This window comes from Silene latifolia, chromosome 8 (assembly GCF_048544455.1).
Source record: "Silene latifolia isolate original U9 population chromosome 8, ASM4854445v1, whole genome shotgun sequence".
Taxonomy (NCBI): Eukaryota; Viridiplantae; Streptophyta; class Magnoliopsida; order Caryophyllales; family Caryophyllaceae; genus Silene; species Silene latifolia.
In genome coordinates this window covers 99,824,289-99,840,463 of record NC_133533.1, presented here as the reverse complement: position 1 = coordinate 99,840,463, position 16,175 = coordinate 99,824,289, and positions in this window count along the sequence as shown.

The following is a 16,175-nucleotide window of genomic DNA, read 5'->3' as shown; positions in this document are numbered from 1 at the left end:
GTACCATTCATGTTAAGAATGGTGTTTTGGAGGTCATTAAAAAGAGTAAGGTGATTCTCAAGGGTATAAAAAGTAAAACTAACTTATTAACATTTGATAGAAGAAGTGTTGAAGATGGGTTAGTTCAAGGGGAGACACACTCAAGTGAAGGGGAGGTGCTTCCAAGTAAAGGTTGGGTCACTCCGTTCGATGATTGACAAGTTCAAAGTAATGTTGGGCTTAAGGGGAGGTTTGTTGGGTAGTAACCCCAACATTGTTGAATGAGACTTAAGACTAGTAACATATCGAGTCTTTATGTTTAAATATGTTTAAGTTACTACTCTCTCCTATTCACTATAATCTTCCATTTATTTGTGGGCACAAAATTTAAGAAAAGATATAAAATAGGAGTAAAAGGGTTAGGTGAGGTTGTAACACCCCCATACACTAAGTGCCTTACCAGGACCACTTAATGCATGTGAATGCTACCATCTCGATTACCCAAGGCAATGTATATCAAATAGACAATAAAGAAACGTACTTTATTAAGTAATTTAAAGTGATACATGTCCAACACCAAAACTGTTAAAAAAAATACAATTGTTTCCCAAAAATGTCAAACCAACTAAAGTAAATAAATGTTTAAGACACAGCGGAAGATTTCTAGACATCTCGTGACAACTCAACCCAGCTATCCCATGCGCGTCCATCTCATACCTGCTCGATAACTGCTCACCACTCCCGAATGGATCACCACAGTTTTCAAAACATTTAAACGAGGTTAGTTACTGATTACACAAAAACAATACAACAGAAACAATACACAATTATCCAATATCTATCATAACTCCACACACCTGATTACACACTAAAGTGTGTAGTCCCGTCAGAATACTCATCGCAACAAATATTCCACACCGCCAGTGGGGGACCGCAGCTATTCTCACCTAAGCCCCGCTCATCTCATCCGAGCGATAACCCATGTTCCTTAATGTGCACATCATCTCTGTGGCGGGTGTTAGAAATCTAGATCTCTTTACTCAACATATTCATATATGTTATAATTTTAATTTAGTCATAAAATTAAAAGGTGATCTTATGCATGCAAATAAAATATAATTAAAGAAGAAATCATCATCTCACATTGATATTTCGGATCAAAGGGCACAAGAGAGTTCTCCTACTCTCTTGTTCTTGAGCTTTCCTTAATTGGATGAACAAGGATTCAAGAAGAGAATCCCTCCCAAAAGTATTATACCCAAGATAACAACTTAATAAAATTAATATTATTATTACTAGAATAATACTAATTTTTGTATAAAAATTGACCCAAAATATTATTTGGTCTCTCAATAAAACCGGTTAAGAGAGAGGGAGGAGAAGGAAGATTTTATCTTTCTAAAACTTCTTATTTTAGATGAATGAATAATGATATGATACACTAGTGTTTTAATGTAGTGTATAAGATAAATTATAGAGCAAAAACCCTTGGCTTTGCTCTTTGAAAAATCGGGTAAGGGGGGAAGGAAAAGGGACCAATGCATACACTAGGAGGTCTTCACAAAAGCAAGTAGTGTTGCATGGCTATGTTTAGTAGGAAATGATTATGTTTACCACTAACATAATCAACACAATATATGCCTAATCCTCTCCTTAATTTCGGTACATATAGATAAAATGGACTCCATTTTATTTTTGTCAATTTGTCACATGTCACATGTCACATAAAATTGTTATGTATTTTTAACATATTAAAAATCAACGCATTAATAAAAATACGTCATATACAAAATCGACTTAGTAATTCATAATTACTTGTACCAAAATATTTTACCAAATATAAATCACAACATCTTGTATTTATAATAATTCATTCATTCAAATGCAATTGTTTCCTTAAACAATAATTTCATCTAAGTAATAAAACAATTTGATTACTTAGACCGTATCTTATTTAATCAAATTCCAATGAGACACGTAAATTTTACTTCCAAAATCGTCCGTCAATTTTAAGTAATTTAATTTACCCGTATCGTCATACGATCAATTAAATGATCAATTAAGAGTGTTACCCTTTAGGTATGACCTAAGGGGATCAATCTGTCACCACCGTCTCACGACAAGAATGTCAAACTCTAGTCAGCCAATCATTACCGATATGTGTGGACCAGTTGACAGTAAAAAAACTTCCCAATTGTATTCTTTAAAATGAGACTTAAACATGTGATCATCATGATCAACAGTTGTGATCGCATTATTGTCGGAGGACACATATTCCAACAATCTCCCACTTGTTCTCGACAAGTGTGCGTCACCAATTCTCTTGTCCTATTATTATCTCCCACTCAATGCAAGGTGTCTTTCAGGTCGTACTTGCAAGTGATCATATCGAGAGTGGTTTCCTCGATCTGGAGAATAACTGATTGACCGGATTTATCCACCATGGATATATTCCGAGCGTGGCCACGCATTTCCAGTTCATTACTCCTCCAGTGGCCCTGAGATATTGTTATAACCCTGACTAGGGGTATACAATTCCTATCACACTCATTCCCTTCGACTAGCCACAGCCATCATAACCCAAAATATGCCCATTTGACCCCATTTACGAAGGTCGTAGTAACACAAATCAAAGTTAATCTGAAACTGTGCCATCTTAGGCGAATAGTCTTTAGTCAAAAGAATCGACTCATTAGAATACTATAGTAGCTCTCGCCACGACCAGGCTATATAAATTTGCCAGAACTCTATAAGCGGTCATAAGGCCCGACAAAGTGTTCCTAACAGTCTGCCTATGTGATCGACTAGTCATTCTCATATGACTCTATGGCACTTGAACTTGCCATCAATCGCATCACATTCTAGTCACTTCGAGACGTCACCTCATGTAAGTAACTATGGGCGAATACAATGCTAATCCGTGTTCACTTTAACGGGGTTCAATTGTCTCTACAACCCGTTTGGATGTAACAAAGTATAAGGTGAGTTAATAATAACTCAAACGACAAATGTCGACATCACATTCGGGTAGTCAATACCATATTACAACCTTGTGATGCATGTCGTAAGTGTGTAAACACTTGTTGATTGTAATAGAAGTTTAACATACCACGTGTCCATGTGTTCAAACTTCTTATAATCGCATTTTCCTTTACGTTCATGTTATCTCTCATAGCATGAACCTTACCAAGTACACATATGGGTTCCCAACCTCGGATTGGGTTCTTTATCTTGAAAGAACTTTCCTGTCGATTATCACATAACCAATGAATTTGCGGTGAATGATTCAACTTGCACTGATCAAGTACACCATCCACTCATAATGCACTAGGTAAATGTTTTGTATAGTCTTACAACAATTTGTCAAGAAGATTAGCCTAGCACTTGTCACAAGTCCTAGCAAATTAGGAAATACTAGTTTTGAGTAACTTCTTACTTTAACTAAGTACTTTTCCAAAATTCTAATTTCTCCTTTTAGCTGAAAAACTTAGGATTATCATAAATCCTTACGCGTGTTCGGATTTTCTTTAATATGTGCAACCTCTTGACACATAACAGAGTGTTCCGTCCAACACTGAAATCGCTCATCGGATTCTCCTCGAGAATACATGACGATTCTTTTATGGCTTGCCAATGAATCATCATGCTCTTATACATATGATTTATTATTGGACATGTGCATGATTATTCTAATGGCGGAAACATTAGTAACCTATAATCATGTCATCAACTATACTTAAGTTCAATGAATGACCATGACTGCTTATGGTAATTCCATTTTCATCGATATGAATAACCTACGTTTCTTGTTGATTTGATGCGTATATCTCAATACTTATCCAACATCTCATGATGTGATTGGATTCATCATAGTCCATTTTTCATCCAGAATTGAAAACTCAAATACTTTTTTGTGAAAGAATAGTATTAGCTCGTCATTCCCAATGAGTAATGAGTTATAAACCTTTACAGGATGATTGCTTCCACTAAATTTCATGTTTTCACATGATAATTTCTAAACTCCCATTTAATTCCAGATGTTTCGTAATTGACTACTCAATTGAAACATTTCAAGAATTGAGATTTGTTGCTTTGCTAAGTTATTGAGATAAAACCATATATGTTCCCATCATATCCTTTCAAAATACCAATTTTGAAGTGGTCTCATCTTATCCTTATGGAAAGAGATTTTAATCTCTAACTCATTCATATCATAACGATGAGTAGCAATGTCATTATTTAAATATGAATAATATTTAATACACATCCTTCAAAATACCCTTTTCGGAAGGAGGTTTAACCAATTCATTTTCATAATGAGGTTAAGTAATGACATTAGCGTGGTTAATACTTAACTTAGCTATTGAGGATATCGGTATATCAATCCTTGCAACTTCTAGTCATAAATATCATTTATTTTCAAGGATGTAACTTTGATTCATTTAGGCTCTTAAGTAAATATCAATGTTGAAACTATTGGTCAAAATTTATCATAAACTAGTCAAAACTCTTGTTAAGACTTTACATTAGTCATACATTAGTCATTTTTCTTCCAAAACTTTCTTTTGGTCTCCTCGTGTAGTTATCTTGAGAAAAATTCTTTTCATTACTTCACTTGGTCTATTTTGTCATGTAGATCTATTCGAGACCATAGATCTCATCTATTGGGCATACTATATAAATAGATATACCTTTATTCAAATCATTCTCCCTTGCGTAGATCTCATTTACACAAGTACACAAATTTATCTTGGTGTTGTGTCCTCATTTTTCTCCCACTCTATCTTTATAATAAATACACTAGAGATTCAAAGATAGCATATGAGACACAAATATGATTTTTGAAGTATAAGGAGGACTATCTCATAGGTTGACTAATTGTTTTAGATTTTGTAAGTGTACTTGGTGATTAACTTTCCTTTAAGAGAGTTCATTAACTCAATATCACTTTGTAAATGATCATACACAAGTCTTTTGCTTGTGGTCATATAATGAATCCCATCATTATAGTTGTCTATTAGATCACTTTAAGTGAATAATCATATGTTTTTATGAGCAAGCGGATAAAGACGAATTTTAGAACAAGGATAAAAACGATAAAACGGGTGACTTGGGTTGCAAACCAAGCCACCATATCCAAAATACATTTCCATGTCGAACACGGAAATCAAAAGGTTCTAAAATCCGAAACATAATTAAAATAAGACAATAAAAAGCGAAGCTTCATGGAAGCTATTTCTAGCTTCTCGATGGTTTCTCAAGCTTGCTTTTCTTTTCCTTTGTCCTTGCTTGGTGGAGGCCCTATTTACAATAAAAAGGGGATACATTATCACAACTTTGTATCACAATACCATAGTTGAATTAGAAACATAAAAGAAAGGATAGTCATTTACCTACTGGAGTGATCTTTCCAGCCTTAATATCACCAAGGTATTTGGAACAATTTCTTTTCCAATGTCCAACACAATTACAATAATGGCATTTATCAAGAGGACCCTTCTTGATCTTGGAGGTGCTAGCTTCATAAGTCTTAGCTTTGGTGAAAGTGGGAGCTTGCTTCTTACCCTTCTTCCCATTCTTCTTGAACTTCCCCTTACTTTTGGTGCTAATGTTAAGCACATCCTTAGGTGGGTTAACATTTAACCCCATGTCTCTTTCGGCTTGCACAAGTAACTTGTGCAACTCTTCAAGAGACACGTCCTTGTCTTGCATGTTAAAATTCACCCGGAATTGAACATACGCTTTGACCTTGGATAAGGAGTGTAGAATCCTATCTACAATGAGTTCTTTGGGGATTTCAACCTTTTGAATCTTCAAGGTCTCGACTAGCTCCATTAATTTGAGCACATGAGGGCTAACCTTTTGGCCCTCTTTGAAGTCGAGATCAAAGAATGCCGCGGCCGCCTCATATTGGACGATCCGCGGAGTTTGTGAAAACATTGTCACAAGCTTGGAATAAATTTCATTAGCGGTGCCCATTTTAAAGGCTCTCCTTTGGAGATCCGCCTCCATCGCAAAGATCAACACATTTTTCATTTTGGCAGACTCCTTATGGTAAGCCTCATATGCTTCCCTAGTGGCGGCGGTCGACCTAGTATTAGGTTCGGGTGGAAAGGCCTCGGTGAGGTAACGAAGCTTGTCGTCACCTTGGCCGGCTAATTTGAGTTGGGCATCCCAATCGGAGAAATTTGACCCATTCTTTTCAAGTTTACATCGATCCATAAAGGATCGGAGCCATGAAGTATTAGTGAGAGGCGTGGCGTTGGTGTTTGGATTTGCCATTTGATATGAGAAATAAGAGCGGTCTACAAAACAAAATATAGAAGGAATAAAACATATGTCGTTTTAATAATAATACTCGTAAAAAATTAATTTAAACAAGTTTTTATTGCATTTTTCTAGTGACCTCTACCCAACTAGATAAATGATTCCAAGATCCAAATTCATATTAACTTGGGCACGGTAGGGCCGATTCATCCCTTATCAATATAACTCGGTGGATTAACGCTTTAATCGATTCTACTTTTAGAACTCTTGGTCGATAAAATTACATTAACATTTATCTTTAGCCCGGAACACATGCGACTACGGTCACGAATACTTCCGTTGAGCTCAATCCAAATTTCGAATATCTGTCCATGATCCAAATTCACATCAACTTGGGCACGGTAGGGCCGATTCATCCCTTATCAACATGAATTCGGTGGATAGACATTTATCACCCACTTCCCCTACGTAACAAGGTTTGTACCCCGGTAGGGCCGAGTGCACTCCCTCGCGAAATAGGTTTTCATGGTTTCTACTATTTGGTAAGGCTAAGTCTCAATTGTTTATTTTAGCGAGAGGTCATGTCAATTTATTATCTATCACGTTTTAAGTGAACTAAAGCGGTGAACTATGATAATTGTATTTGACACGGTCGATTAACTCGATTAAATGATGATGCATGTTTTAGTTATGGCGATTTAGCGATGCATGCGACATATAAATAAAATGCAAAGTATAAAAATAAATCTTAGTATGGCCTTCCTAAAATAGAAAATCTAATTAACTATTACATATTCGGAAACCAACTCCATTGGTCCCTTGAACTTCGGTTATGGCACGTATCTCGAGGGAACACCGTCTTTATGTATCGCCTTCTTGTGGACACCGTCTTCAAGGAACTCCGGAATAATTAAATTACATAACAAATTACATAACTTCCTATTATACAATTGTAATTAAAATAAAATAAATCTACTAAATTACAAAACGGTGATACGAGATCACAATAAATTACAACCGAATCGATATTCCCATACATTTCGGGTAATACCAATTAAAAACTAAGGCCATACTAAGTAAAATTACATAATTCAAAAATTACATAAAATAAAATTATGACAATCATAAATAAAATGCAGCATTATAATATGTATGAACATGCCCGATTTTATGCTAAATCGCCTTTAAGTAGCCAATATCGTATATTTAACGGTTTTTACGGATTTGCGTGATTCAACCTTTTAAAAATGACAATAAATTACATAAAATCACATTTATGCACAAGTTAATTATCCTAACTTCTTAGGACTCAAAAATTAGTCTCCACTAGCTATTTGACCATAATTAACTCATATTTCTTAAAATTGTTCATTAATGGACCTAAAATTACAATAAAAAGCTATAAACTTCAAATAAATCACAAAAATTCCAAATAAATTCAAAATTTGAAATTTAAACTTATGAACATTCTGGAAAAATACCATGACACTCATAATGTTCAAAAACTTAGGTTAAAATTTCGTAAAATTATCGGAAAAACCACGTTGCGGTTTATCGGATTTATCAATAATAATCATAAAAACATGAGAAAAATTATATTCATCAACTTTTAAATTTTAGATCTGAAACAGATAATAAAATACAACATGTGACGTTTTTTCTTAGTCATGGAGTATGTTTTAGGAATTTTTCACTAATTAAGTTACTATTTATGCTATTTTTCATCAAAAAATCATAAATCATGCATAAAGACTTCAATATAGCCTATTATTTTACACACATCTTGTAAAATTGCATATGACAACATACTAAATTTCTATGACCAGATTCGAAATTTATCTCATATTAACCTAATTTTCATCTAAATCCGATTTTAAACATGAAAAATCCATATTTCGAAAAAAAAAACTCCAAAAATTCTGAAAATTTACAGGTCATCTAAAAATAAAACATGCGATAACATATCCAAAAATCACTGGAAAACACGAAGTTTAGTCCGAAAATGACATTTTAGTCATAAAATCATATTTTTAATGCCATTATTATATAAGATGAACAATAAAAATCCATAAATTAACCAAAATATCCTAAAAACATTTTAGGACCAGAAACTTTATCATGCATAAATTTATTTCGTGATATATCATAATAACACAAATTTACAAGTTTTATATGTTAATCGTATAACTCGGAAAAACCATAACCGATTTGCATGCAAACAACCAAGGCTCTTGATACCGCTTGTTAGAAATCTAGATCTCTTTACTCAACATGTTCATATATGTTATAATTTTAATTTAGTCATAAAATTAAAAGGTGATCTTATGCATGCAAACAAAATATAATTAAAGAAGAAATCATCATCTCACATTGATATTTCGGATCAAAGGGCACAAGAGAGTTCTCCTACTCTCTTGTTCTTGAGTTTTCCTTAATTGGATGAACAAGGATTCAAGAAGAGAATCCCTCCCAAAAGTATTATACCCAAGATAACAACTTAATAAAATTAATATTATTATTACTAGAATAATACTAATTTTTGTATAAAAATTGACCTAAAATATTATTTGGTCTCTCAATAAAACCGATTAAGAGAGAGGGAAGAGAAGGAAGATTTTATCTTTCTAAAACTTCTTATTTTAGATGAATGAATAATGATATGATACACTAGTGTTTTAATGTAGTGTATAAGATAAATTATAGAGCAAAAACCCTTGGCTTTGCTCTTTGAAAAACCGGGTAAGGGGGGAAGGAAAAGGGACCAATGCATGCACTAGGAGGTCTTCACAAAAGCAAGTAGTGTTGCATGGCTATGTTTAGTAGGAAATGATTATGTTTACCACTAACATAATCAACACAATATATGCCTAATCCTCTCCTTAATTTCGGTATATATAGATAAAATGGACTCCATTTTATTTTTGTCAAATTGTCAATTTGTCACATGTCACATGTCACATAAAATTGTTATGTATTTTTAACATATTAAAAATCAACGCATTAATAAAAATACGTCATATACAAAATCGACTTAGTAATTCATAATTACTTGTACCAAAATATTTTACCAAATATAAATCACAACATCTTGTATTTATAATAATTCATTCATTCAAATGCAATTGTTTCCTTAAACAATAATTTCATCTAAGTAATAAAACAATTTGATTACTTAGACCGTATCTTATTTAATCAAATTCCAATGAGACACGTAAATTTTACTTCCAAATCGTCCGTCAATTTTAAGTAATTTAATTGACCCGTATCGTCATACGATCAATTAAATGATCAATTAAGAGTGTTACCCTTTAGGTATGACCTAAGGGGATCAACTGGTCACCACCGTCTCACGACAGTAATGTCAAACTCTAGTCAGCCAATCATTACCGATATGTGTGGACCAGTTGACAGTAAAAAAAACTTCCCAATTGTATTCTTTAAAATGAGACTTAAACATGTGATCATCATGATCAACAGTTGTGATCGCATTATTGTCGGAGGACACATATTCTAACAGCGGGTTCCACAGAGGGCGAATCAAGGGCGTGAAGTCACTCCCGCAAGTGACTCCACTCAGCCGAGGACGCACCTCGAGAACCACAAACAAACAATCACAACCAACTACATTATACAACAACAATCACCAATTACCAATTCCGATACGATATGAATCAACAACAATAATCAACCATCAACAATACTATGTAAACAATAACCGAGTAGGGAAACCCCACCTGGAAAAGCAATCACCAATACCGTCACAATAGCGAATCAACAAAGTTCCTTTGTGAAATCACCTCTTATCAAATAAACAATCATACAATTACCATATAATAAACACAATACTCCCAAAACCTCCAATTTACCCAATTAGGGTTTTAAACAAAATCAACGAAATAATATAAAAACTATACAAGGACCTTACCCTCGACACGACGAACTCAACGCGTAAAGAACACGACGATCTGACAACCTTAGCCCTTGGGATTTGATAGTAACGCGACGAACGAAGACAACGCAACTTCTTTTCTCTCTTGAAAGGTTTTTAGAAAAGATACAAATGAAGAAAGTGACGGAAAGCTTAATATATCAATCACGCGTTACTAACAAAACCCGACTAAAACAACGCGCAAAAGTAACTTACTCGATCGAGTAAGTAACTTAATCGATCGAGTGAACCTTACTCGATCGAGTCCCCAACTTACTCGATCGAGTACCCTTCAGCAGAACACTGTTTCGTAAACCAAACTTACTTACTCGACAGAGTAAGTCCCACTCGATAGAGTATCCAAAGACATAGAAAACCGCAGTATTACAGTCTTCCCTCCTTAAAAGGAACTTCGTCCTAGAATTTCAACCCATACTCAAAACAAATATACTAACTCAATCAAGACACAACAACGCAACTAAGAACTCAAAACAAAACCCCAACCTATAAAACATGAACTCTTAACACCAACTCCACCAACTATGCATACCTCCACAACATGGCACACGATATCGTATCAACTATATTATAGTCTCTCTCGACACTAACTCCATACACTACCAAATACCATCCACAAATGCCACTAGCTCCGTCTCACTAACATATTATCCATTAGAAAATCCAATATCAAGACACTCATAAACATCAAACGGAATGTAACATTCTACCACCCTAAAAAGGAACTTCGTCCTCGAAGTTTACTCCCACTCATAACATCATCATCCAACTGTCAACACTATCGAACTCATAAATAATCATCATCCAACTGTCAATACTATCGAATTATTCTCACACTCCTAAACTATAGGGTAATATCCGTATAAAACCCATAAATAGAAGGATTATAACGCAAATTTTATACGTGATTTATAGTCATAAACGAAAAAAAACAATGAAACGATAAAGATTAAGTAATAACCTCCGGTCCTAGTGCAAAATGGCAATGAGAGATCAAAGTAGATCTCCTCCTAAATGATGCACCCAAGATTGTCCGAGAAATGCCCTTGTGCTAGAATGAATCCTCTAATTTTGAGAGGATCGTTTTGTGAGTTTTCGTTGGATGAGAGATCCGAATTTTGAGAGGCAATTTTCTCAAAACCCTAAAAATGTTTTGCAAACGAATTAGGTTACCAGTGAGGAGAGGCTCTCCTTTTGTCTCCTCTAATTCGGCCAAACCGAGACCACCAAGGGGAAGTGGGCTTCCACTTCCTCTTAGTTTTAACTCATGGTCCTAAGGTTCGTTAAATTCTAAATGTATATGACACGGTTTTTATTATAAATCGTCATCGGTTATCGGATATTAAAGCATCAACTAATACCACGGATTAGTTGAATTATTAATACATGTCCGACAAAGACAATATCGTATAATTAATTTATCCAATATACATTAATCAAATATAAATCGCTTATATTTAATTTTACGAATTAACCGCTTAATTCGTCTTAGCCATTTTTATTTAATCCGTATTAAATAAAATATCTCAACATCACATTTTGACTAATTATTAGTCAAATAACTCAGACTAACTGGTTAGTCAAATTTGGCATCTACATGACTGTATTTTCATACCGTCACATCTCTCAAACGCATCCTATAGGTGTGACTTTTAGGGACCAGTTGATCACCGCCATCTGTATGACAATAACGTCAAACTTATCTATCAAGCCAACCATTATTGATAAACGTGGACCAAATGATTATGATACAAAAGTATACCCTTTGATCCTTTTAGAGATTTATAAGTCCTCGCACTAATCGTAAAGGACACCATCCCAACAAGCTCCCACTTGTCCGTACAAGTGCATGTGCAATGACGTTATCCGCACTAACTGGAGGACACAGCCCCAACAAACTCCCACTTGTCCGTACAAGTGTATGTGCGATAACCGATTCTCATATTCATTTAAAATTTCTCCCACTCAATGTAAAACAATTTGCAGATCCGGATCCGCAAAGGTCGTATTTTACAATCGATCTGTATCTAGAGTGGTTTCCCCGACTAGAGAGTAACTTAACTGATAAAACGAATCCGTATCCGAGCATGGCCATGCATTTCAGTTACAGCTCCTCGAGTGGCCCTGAGAAATATCGAGTACCTGATAAAGGCTGAATATTTCCTTCAACTCGACTCCTTCCGATCTAAGCACAAAGATGAAATGACCCGAGAAAAATCTACTTGGCCCCCTGTTACGGATGACCGTGAGAAAGAAACCAAAGTCACCCAAAATCTGCCTTAGTCTCAAGAGACAGTCGATAGTCAAAAGAATCGACTCTTAGGATCACCATGGAAGTCCTATCCACGACCGGGCAACGAATGTTATAAAACATTTAGGACTCCACGTCGATGTCACAATTGTGTCCTACGAGATATCCGTATAACTCGCCTCTGTGATTGGTCAGTCAACTGGTTGACTTATGGCTCGTTGAACCCACCATCAACCAACGTCACAAAATAATTGCCAGAGTTATCAGCTCATGTGGGCAATTAAGGACTAAAAATATAATGTTTGTTCAGTTCACTTTGTGGTGTTCAAAAATTATCGTACAATTCCACATGAAAAACAAAATATATAAATATCAAAACGATGATGTCGTATAGAGTACAAAAGAGAATGAATCTAATCCATAAAAGAGTACTACAACTTAGGAACACGTTTAATTCCCATGGAATTAACATGCCCTTCATGCTTATCTTGTCGTAATGGTTTAGTGAGAGGATCTGCTATGTTATCATCTGTAGCAATCTTTTCTATCACTACTTCCTTTTGCTCCACGTAATCTCGGATTAGATGAGCTTTCCGTTGTACATGTCTAGACTTGTTGCTAGACTTTGGCTCCTTAGCTTGGAAGATGGCACCACTATTGTCGCAATAGATGGTGATCGGGTCATTCGAACTAGGCACTACAGATAGTCCATGTAAGAATTGACGCATCCATATCGCTTCCTTTGTTGCTTCAGACGCGGCATAGTACTCGGACTCAGTCGTAGAATCTGCTGTAACAGTTTGTTTGGAACTCTTCCAGCTGACTGCAGCGCCATTAAGAGTAAAAACGAATCCAGACTGAGATTTGGAGTCATCTCGATCCGTTTGGAAGCTAGCATCTGCGTAACCGGTTGCGCATAGCTTTTGAGGGCCTCCATAAGTCATGCCCAATCTTTAGTCCTCCGTAGGTACTTAAGAATGTTCTTGACAGCCAGCCAATGTGATTCACCTGGATGCTGTTGGAATCGACTTGTCATACTAAATGCATATGCCACGTCGGGATGTGTGCATATCATGGCATACATGATTGATCCTATAGCCGAAGCATAAGGAATCCGTGTCATGTGCTCTTTCTCTTCCGGTGTCTCTGGTGCCTGAGACTTGCTCAAATGCACCCCTGGAGCCATAGGAAGAAACCCCTTCTTGGAGTTAGTCATGCAGAATCTCTCTAGGACTTTGTCTATGTAAGACTCCTGACTGAGAGATAACATCCGTCGTGATCTATCTCGATAGATACGGATGCCCAGAATTCTTTGTGCCTCACCCAGATCTTTCATCTGGAAATGGTTTTTCAACCATACTTTCACCGAAGTTAAGAGAGGTATGTCATTCCCAATCAGGAGTATGTCGTCAACATACAATATTAGGAAGACAATCTTGCTCCCACTCGACTTGATATATAGACATGGTTCCTCGACCGATCGAGTGAATCCATTTTCTTTTATCACTTGGTCGAAGCGATGATTCCAACTCCTTGATGCTTGCTTAAGTCCATAAATGGAACGCTTAAGCTTGCACACTTTCTTAGGATGTTCTGGATCGACGAAACCTTCGGGTTGTACCATGTACAACTCTTCCTCCAAAAAGCCGTTTAAGAAGGCCGTTTTCACATCCATTTGCCAAATTTCATAGTCTTGAAAAGCGGCAATCGCTAAGATAATCCGAATGGAACGTAACATGACTACGGGTGCGAAAATTTCATCGTAGTGCAAACCTGGCACTTGGGTGAAACCTTTAGCAACTAGTCGTGCTTTGTAGATATCTTGTTGACCTTCCACAGAATGCTTTATCTTGTAAAGCCATTTGCATTGAAGGGGACGAACCTTAGCAGGTAAGTCAACAAGATCCCATACGTTGTTCTCATACATGGAGTCCATCTCGGATTGCATGGCCTCAAGCCATAGCTTTGAGTCAGAACTAGTCATGGTACCTTTATAGGTTGCGGGTTCACTACTCGTTAAGAGTAGAACGTCATCTATGTCATGTTCCTCGACCATACCAATGTATCCATGCGGAGGAATAGAGACTCTTCCCGACCTCCTAGGTTCCTCAGGAATATTCACCGCAGCCGGGATTGAAGGAATTGATTCCTCCAATGATTGCTCGGTATTTGGTTCTGGAACCTCCGACAGGTCGAAGGTTCTATCACTCTTTGCATTCTCGAGAAATTCCTTCTCCAAGAATGTCGCACTAGCCACAACAAAAACACGTTGTTCGGTTGGCGAATAGAAGTAATGACCAAGTGTTCCTTTAGGATAACCTATAAAGTATGTCTTGACCGATCGCGGGCCGAGCTTATCCTCGTGTTTCCACTTGACATAAGCCTCGCAGCCCCAAACCCGTATAAAGGACAAGTAGGGACCGTTCCCTTCCATAGTTCATATGGAGTCTTGTCAACAAATGACTTTAGACGGACTTGATTAAGTATTAGAGCGGTGACAAAAGAGCATAACCCCATAATGAGTGAGGCAACACGGTGTGACTCATCATGGATCGAACCATATCAAGTAGTGTTCGATTTCTCCGTTCGACACACCATTCAATTGAGGTGTTCCAGGTGGAGTTAACGTAGGGCAATCCCACGCCTTTAAGGTGTTGATCAAACTCGTGAGAAAGATACTCGCCACCACGATCCGATCGCAGTGTTTTAATCTTTCTACCCAATAGGTTCTGTACCCTATTTTCGTATTCCTTGAATTTCTCAAAGGATTCACTTTTGTGCTTCATTAAGTAGACATAGCCATATCTACTTAAATCGTCCGTGAAAGTGATGAAATACCTATAGCCTTCTCGTGCGGTGATTGACATAGGACCACATACATCCGTGTGTATGAGTCCTAATAGGTCGGCAGCGCGCATTCCAACACCTTTGAAGGAAATACGAGTCATCTTACCGATGAGACATGATTCACACGTGCCAAATGATTGAAAATCAAAGGCCGAGATAGCTCCATTTTTGATGAGTTTGTTTTACGCGTTTCTCATTAATGTGTCCCATACTACGATGCCATAGATACATTTGATCTTTGTCACCAACCTTTAACCTTTTATTCATTACGTGTAATATTTCGGTGGTCTGATCTAAAACATAAATTCCGTTCATGGAGACCGCCTTGCCATAAATCATATCGTGTAATGAGAAAATGCAAGTATTATTCTCTATTACAAATGAAAACCAAGTTTGTCAAGTGCGAAATCAAATAATGTTTTTGGAAAGACTGGGTACATAATAGCGTTATATAAAAATAACTCAAATCCGCTAGGAAGTCGGATCACATATGTTCCCCTCGAGACGCGACCACTCGTGCTCCATTCCCGACACGCAGTCCACCTCACCCTTTACGAGGGGTTCGATGTTTGAGCCCCCGCACATGATTACACCGATGAGAACCACAACCAGTATCAAGTACCCAAGTTCCGTAACTTGCGTGGTTAATCTCAATCATATGAATAAAAGTAGAAGAAGAAGAAGACATACCAACAGGTTTAACACGACCCGCCTTTAAGTCCTCATGATAAACAGGACATGTACGCCTCCAATGCCCAGTCTTGTGGCAATGATGGCATTCCATTTTTTCATTCTTGCTCTTTTTGTCGCACCCGATGAGGTGCTCGACTCACCAGGCCCACTCTTACCTGAACCCGACTTTTTAAACTTCGGTTTGCCTCTTTA